Source organism: Myotis lucifugus, unplaced genomic scaffold (assembly GCF_000147115.1).
Source record: "Myotis lucifugus unplaced genomic scaffold, Myoluc2.0 scaffold_2, whole genome shotgun sequence".
Taxonomy (NCBI): domain Eukaryota; kingdom Metazoa; phylum Chordata; class Mammalia; order Chiroptera; family Vespertilionidae; genus Myotis; species Myotis lucifugus.
In genome coordinates this window covers 29,928,838-29,936,354 of record NW_005871050.1, presented here as the reverse complement: position 1 = coordinate 29,936,354, position 7,517 = coordinate 29,928,838, and the positions used below count along the sequence as shown (strand labels likewise).

Below are 7,517 nucleotides of genomic sequence, written 5' to 3'. Positions count from 1 at the left end.
GTGATTTAATCCACTATAGATACACAGTGGGGCTCAAATGTATTTGTAATGTTGTATTCCTTCTTTGGTTGGGTGGTGGGTACATGGATATATTATTCTTTGTACTATAAGCTGTTTGTGTAGGCCTGAAACATTTCCCAATTTAAAATGACAAGAAAAAGAGAGAGAAAGGGTCTAATACCTGGAAGCTATTTAAGGAAAATGAAGTCATGGTTTACCAGAGTAGAAGATCAGAGAAGAGTAAAGACCAGGGATTTCAAAGTAGAAGACTATTTCTACATTTAGGTAAGGCTGCCTAGGTACTCTCTAGCTCATATTAATACCTCTTTCTTTCACGTCTATGGTAGCACATCTCATTTTCTAACTAATATTACAATTATTTACACATGTGTATCTTCACCAGTTTGGGCACTCCACAGATTGTGATATTATGAATAATTACAACCTTAAAAGGTTTTATTTCTCCTTATTTCCCAAAGCATCAAGCACTCTGTTTCCCCCCTTTATAGGTGCTCAATTGATATCCATTTAAATGAAGTAAATACAATGCATCCATAATCCTTTTTCTCACCAGTGTTAGCATTTTAAAATGTGTTTTCATGTAGTAGTCCTTATGGCTAGAACCACATGGTGAGACAGAAGGTAGAGGGACCTTAATTACCATTTTTTATATAGAAGGGCAAAGTAAGTAGACAGCTATTCATGTAGTGCCATTTGAAGGCCCTCAATTATTTTCTGATTGGTTACTGTTTTATGCTGTACCAATTGTTAAATATAGCATTTTTCTCACACCCTATCAAGAGGGGCTCTTATCCTGAACTCCATGCTTGAAGACTGTCTTTGGCTCCTTTTCTTTTATGCCCTTCCCACGGGGTCAAGAGCCCAGTCTGTGGGGCCAGAGGGATATGTGCACACACAGAGTCCTATCCCCCTCCAGATCATCCTTGAGATCCTGGAATGCCTGAACTCTTTATCCAAATACCCCCAAATAAACTTCCATCACCAGCATGGTCTCCATTGGGTGTATTTTTACTCTGCTGGTGGTTATGGGGTGGTTGTACCTGAGAAACAGGTTATGAATGGGCTGGAGTACCCACATGCACACATATGAGCCTCCAAAGGTGAAGGACAGAATTCAGGGTTGGAAGAAGAGGACTGGCTAGTACCTAAGGCCTAATCTGGGGCCATGAGCTGGGAGGAGTGGTGGTAGTTCTTTTCACACTGAAGACACAAAAGGTAGGGCAGTCTAGGGATTTTAACTTACACCTGACCTATTAGGTCATTTAAAGATACATTTGTCATGAAAAGAAATGTAACATATTTTAACAATTTATTGGTTGACTTAAACATTTCAAATAATTAGTAACATGGCATGTAGGCTCCCAATTGAAGTCCTTCCTTAAACATTGCAAATTTAATCATTGTTACAGGTTATTCTTTTTTATTTTTATTTTTTTTTAATATATTTGTATTGATTTTAGAGAGGAAGGGAGGAGAGAGAGAGAGAGATAGAAACATCAATGATGAGAGAAAATCATTGATTGGCTATCTCCTGCACACCCACTCACTGGGGATCCAGCCTGAAAACTTGGTATGTGCCCTGACTGGAAATTGAACAGTGACCTACTGGTTCATAGGTTGACGCTCAACCACTGAGCCATGCCAGCTGGGCCAGCTGATTCTTTTTTAATTTGTGGTTTAATTCTTCCCCCATGAGCCCTCAGGCTTTCTCTCTGGTGTTTTATGCTGCTTAAGGTAACCACATGACTAGGCAGAGAAATCATATGGGCACATGGTTGTCCACTTGTCCCACTACCAGAGTATTACAAATACTTTAAATATGTAGCTCAAGGAATACCTCTGACCGTTCCAAGCAAATGAACTACCTAGGTCCGTTTTGTTGCTACCACTGGTGTCTAACAGATATTGAAACATATTCCATCTATGGAATGCTATTCCTATATCAGTGACAGATTATGGCCACATAACAGTAGTTCTTGAGTCCAAGATCCTCCACAATGTGTATAATTGGGACACTTACATCCAGATAATGACAAGCTGTTCATGGTAAAGGAGACCTAATAGTGTGCTAATAAACATGGCATTCAGTGGCCATCTCATACCCTTTTTATTCATATGCTGCTGGCATTTTAAAAAAATACAATGGGTTTTTTAAATAATTGATTAATAAAATTACTAGATGTTCCACTTCTGGCATGATAGCACGAGGTGATCTGTGGATCTGCTCCTCAGTAAAACTGGCAAAAAATATTTTGAAAAAATCCAACCATTTAATTTATCTGGAAATTGTTGTAAGGACATAGAACATGTGGAGAAACACTTATTCATGAAAATCTACTAACATTAGGTAAGGATAGTGGGAATCTGTGGCATTTTAACTAAGATCTGTATCCTCCCTCCTTGCTCCTATGTCAGCAAGAGTGAAACTCCACTCCAGATTAATGCAGCCAAGGAAACAGGACTCCTTTTTCTCCCAGCTCCCAGAGTGATCTTTTCAGAAGGGGAAGCTTTTCAACACTTCTCATATTCCTCCAGTTACCTTTTGCTGATACTAAGTTCAAGGTGGTTATACTCCAGAGGTGGGACTCTCATCTTCCATGTCATCCCCACTCATGAGACTACCTTGGATCCAGCACAGCTAAGAATATTGGGGCCAAAATTTGGTAAAAGGCTCCACACTGGTAGAGTCAAGCCAAGAAGACCTGAAACTACTGTCCCCTTTCATTGAATGTCAAGTTCCTAAGGCAATATTATCACTCTGTGAAAAGTTCAGCATTGTTCCCATTCCCAGGTCCAGACCCATAGTTCAGAGATGTTTCCCAGGAGAAGACGCAGACAATTAAACAGAGAATTCTGCACTCTTCCCACAAGAAGTTAATCAATTTGAAACAGAAAATGAAGAAGTAGAAGCCTTTCACCCTCTAAAAAGTAATGATCAAGTGGGATTTATTCCAGGGATGCAAGGTTGGTACAATATCCACAAATCAATAAATGTGATACAATACATAAAATGAAGGATAAAAATCACATGATCATATCAATAGATTAAAAAAACATTTGATAAAATTCAGCACCTATTTATGATAACAACTCTCAGCAAAGTGGGAATAGAGGAAACATACCTCAATGTAATAAAGGCCATATATGATAAAGCTATAGCCAATATCATTCTCAATGGGAAAAAACTAAAACCATTTCCCCTAAGAACAGGAACAAGACAGGGTTGTCTGTTTTCACCACTCTTATTCAGCATGGTACTGGAAGTCTTAGCCACAGAAATCAGACAAAAATAACATAAAAGGCATCCAAACTGGAAAGGAGAAAGTGAAACTGTCTTTATTTGCAGATGACATGATACTGTATGTAGACAGCCCTTAAGATTCCACAAAAAAAAACTACTAGGATGTGTAAAATAATTCAGTAAGGTAGCAGGATACAAAATAAATATACAGAAATCAATTGCATTTTTTACACAATAATGAACTGTCAGAAAGGGAAACTAAGGAAACAATCCCATTTAAAATTGCTTCAAAAATAAAATACTTAGGAATAAATGTAACCACGAAGTCCAAATTTAATTGGAACAGTTTATTGAGGAATTTATGCCCTAACCAACAATTAGTGAAGACTAATTAACAACTGAGTGTGTTCAAGGAAAGTGATAATCAAAGGCAGCCTTACTAAAAATACTGTCATGCTAGGGCAACTGTAGGCATTTCCAAACCCGTGGTTGGTTCCCTGAGAAGGAATATCAGAAATTTCATGCTTTGAGATAGGGGGAATAGACTTCAGCAAAATAATCCAACCAGTCACTAAACAAATGAAAAAGGAAACAACAATAACAAGCATGATGCGGGGGACTGGTACCCAGATTTGCTACAACATATTATCTAAAATGTGTAGTTTTCCACACAAAAATGTTATGAGACATGCAAAGAAACAGGAAAATGTGACCCTGGTTTTTATTTATTTCTATTCCAAATTGATGAGAAAAGAGATTTTCCACCCTTTATAGTATGTGATAGTCAAACACAACACTTGACACCAGACAGATGAAATAACACTGAAGTTTAAATATAAAGACCTCACAGAGGGCATGGCAGTCCATGCAGGGCAACATGAGGGTTGTACTTGGGAACATAGTAAATAAGCAAGGGCTGTGGAAGGCAGGCTTTGTAGTAATAATAGGTTGAAGTAACCCTTAGTTCCTATGTGAGGAGATTGGTTTGTTTGAATAATTTTGCAGCCTGGCAAGGAAGTGAAACCCATTAGTCTGAGGACTGGGCGGAGTCAGCTGGACTGGTTCTTAAAGAAAGTACCTGGTTGGGTAGGCTTTCCCCCTGGCTGGGAGGCATATTAGGCAAGAACAGAGGGACTCATAACTAGGCTTTTGAGGCCATATGAGGCTCAAAGATGTCAGGGCAGTACATGAACTTTGCAGCTTTACAATACATGCCCATAGACTGGGGAAGTGGTGAAAAGAAACTGCCTGGCTTTTCATGTGAGGCTATTTGTACAGTAGAACAGTCAGTAGGTGAGAAATTGTGATTGGCTGAAAAAGCTGGTTCTGATGTTGCTATGGGCTAAGCAGGAAAAACCACCTACATTGAGTAGTGAAGACCATTGCCAGAACCTTACAGTACTTTTCCGTCATTACAGTCATTACAGTTTTACATGAGGCACCCATAACAGATGAGGCTGAGAACAAAGTAAGCTTCTTAATCAATCAAATTCAAACACAATGTCCTGCTAGAGCAAAGAGGAAATATTGTTTAGTGATAGATGGCTTTTGGGAAGAGAAAATCTACTAAAGAATGAAACTAGCTTATTGACTTAAATGTATAATATCCTTAAAGGGAGCACATTCAAAGGAAATAAAAGCTGTCAAAACAAAGTAGAATTGGATGTGATATGGATAATAATTTGATCACATCAACACCAAGAGCAGGAGAAAAGCCTAACAAATATCTCAAAAGCTAGTAGTTAGGAAATGACATATCAACACATAAAACAAAATAGAAAGTTAGAAGATAATTTTTCCTCTAAAAGTCCCCTGAAAACTACATTGTTGGGTCCATATTATCCTGTCTTCAACTTTTTTTCACCATTGAATAAACATGACACATTAGTATCAGACTCTCCAGGACAGACTATGGAAACTAAAGAGATAGTAAATCCACTTGATATGGAGCAAGTAGGTATGAGATCATTACCAAAATTACTGAATCAACTAACAGAGCAGTTTATTCAAATTGAGTGGTTCAAGTGAGGCTATCTATAATAATAAAAGGGTAATATGCTAATTAGACTGGATGTCTTCCGGATGTCATTCCAGATGTCCTTCCTGACAAAGCTGGGGCTGGAGGGAAGCCAGCCAGATCCCGGATGCCTTCCGGCAGCCGAAGGAGGGAAACCCGGGTCTCGGGTGCCAGAGGGAAGCCAGCGCCAGCAGGCGGGGGAAGGAAGGCCTACCCTTGCCTGAATTTTCATGCATCAGGCCTCTATATATATAAAAGCCTAATATGCAAATTTCCCCCTCAGGAGTCCAACCAGCAGACGGGGAGTTCAATCGCTTGCTATGACATGTGCTGAACACCAGAGGGTGGCATGGAATGAAGGAAGGCCCTAACCGGCAGCTGGAAGCCGGCTGCTGGGGAAGGAAGGCCCTGGCCAGCAGTCGGAAGGTCCCAATTGGCCCTGGGGACCCTACCCATGTACAAATTTCATGCACTGGGCCTCTAGTTGATAAATAATAGTTTGAGGAAGCAAGAAAAAATTCATTGGGATATCCCATCCTTGAAGTACTGATAACTCTAGTTAGTACTTATCCATCAGATCATGTATAGGTCACTTGTAAATAAGACTGAAAAATATTTGACCCCAATTATTTCATGACAATTGTTCTATTACTCACAGAACAATTAAATAAGTAACCTGCTTTTTCATTATAACAAGAAACACATCAGAATTCTTTTTTCTTTTAGATCTGTATAAAACACTAGTGCATTGAGTCTAAATGAGATAGATAGAAGATGCAGCACTTATCTAGTCCTTTCTAAGATATCATTTGTCAGATTTATCTGAGAGTAAGACTGCAGTTCAGAAAATTCTTGAAAACAGTTTCTGAGCTGTATGAGAGCATTCCTTTTACTGCTCCTAAAGATGATATATGCAGATAATTTAATGGACATATTAGAATCTAAAAACAAATCATCAGGCACTGGACTTTCTGTGAACACAAGAAAACTATACAAAGGACTTTAATACCCTTGGAAGAGATCTGTCAAAAATTATAATAATTGACAACTCACCACAAGCTTTTGATGATCAGCTTTTTAATTAAATCCCTATAGAAAGTCAGTTTTAGAAAAAATGTCAATGAATTCCTAATATTGATTTCATTTCTGAAGAAGCTTGTAGAACTGAATAAAGATGTTCAACCTCACATCAGAGAAAGATTTTGCTTGCATCATTTTCTGGCCTCAGGTTACATATGAAGATTTGTAAAATCACTGAAGGAAGAGAGAATGCAGGGCCCTTTTAGACTAAGACAAAAATATCATCATCATTATTAAAAATGTTATATTTTGTACTCTATCTTGATTTTCTTATTTTTGGTAGCTAGTAATAATCAATTGTTATAGAAAGAGACTTTATCTGTCTTAGACTGACTACATAGAGTAAGTAGGCTAAAACAGAAGAATATTTAGAACTCCAGTGAAATTGTTTGTGTACAGGACATCTGTAAGTTATAAAGAATTATATTTCTACCACAAGTAGTTTTGACCTGCAGTCCCACAAGATTTTGTAATAAAAAAAGATTAAAATGGGCTTGTATTTTTTTGCTGTTTGCTGTTCTAAGTGGGTTTAATACAACTTTGATGTTATTTTTAAGATTCTCATCTCAATATAAATTGCCAGTAAAATTTGTTTTTATTCTCCTTTTTAAGGTTTATAACCATTTTACATTTTGTATCTGTATTAGGTTAAAATTTAATTATTTATTCCTTTTAAACGGAGAATTTCATAATTTCTAGGAAATAATCATTTTTAAATTTTTTATTAAACATTAAAATGCCATTCTCCTACTTTCTCTGCCTATTTGTTGCATATTTGTTTTAAAATAATCTCTACTTTCGGTCTATTTTAATTTCACTTAGAAATATATGCATTTATATTTTGTTTCCTTAATATTCTATTGTAGGTGTGATATTTTTAAAAATGAAGAGACTGTGTAGATAAGAATATATGAATAATACTCAAAAATTTAAAACATTAAGATGACAATTATTACAAATTATAATATCTTGCAATGACAAACAGAATTTTTTTAAAAAATATATTTTTATTGATTTCAGAAAGGAAGAGAGAGATAGAAACATCAATGATGAGAATCATTGATTGGGTGCCTCCCACCCACCCCCTACTGAGGATCAAACCCACAAGCCAAGTATGTGCCCCGAGCAGGAATCTTAGTTCACAGGTTGATGCTCAAC

At 37.2% G+C, this 7,517-nt stretch overlaps 1 pseudogene; it reads left to right on the top strand.

Annotated features, from left to right (window-relative positions):
- The first annotated feature begins 4,139 nt into the window (after window positions 1-4,139).
- Window positions 4,140-6,518, top strand: LOC111826891 (annotated as a pseudogene).
- Window positions 6,519-7,517: the final 999 nt, after the last annotated feature.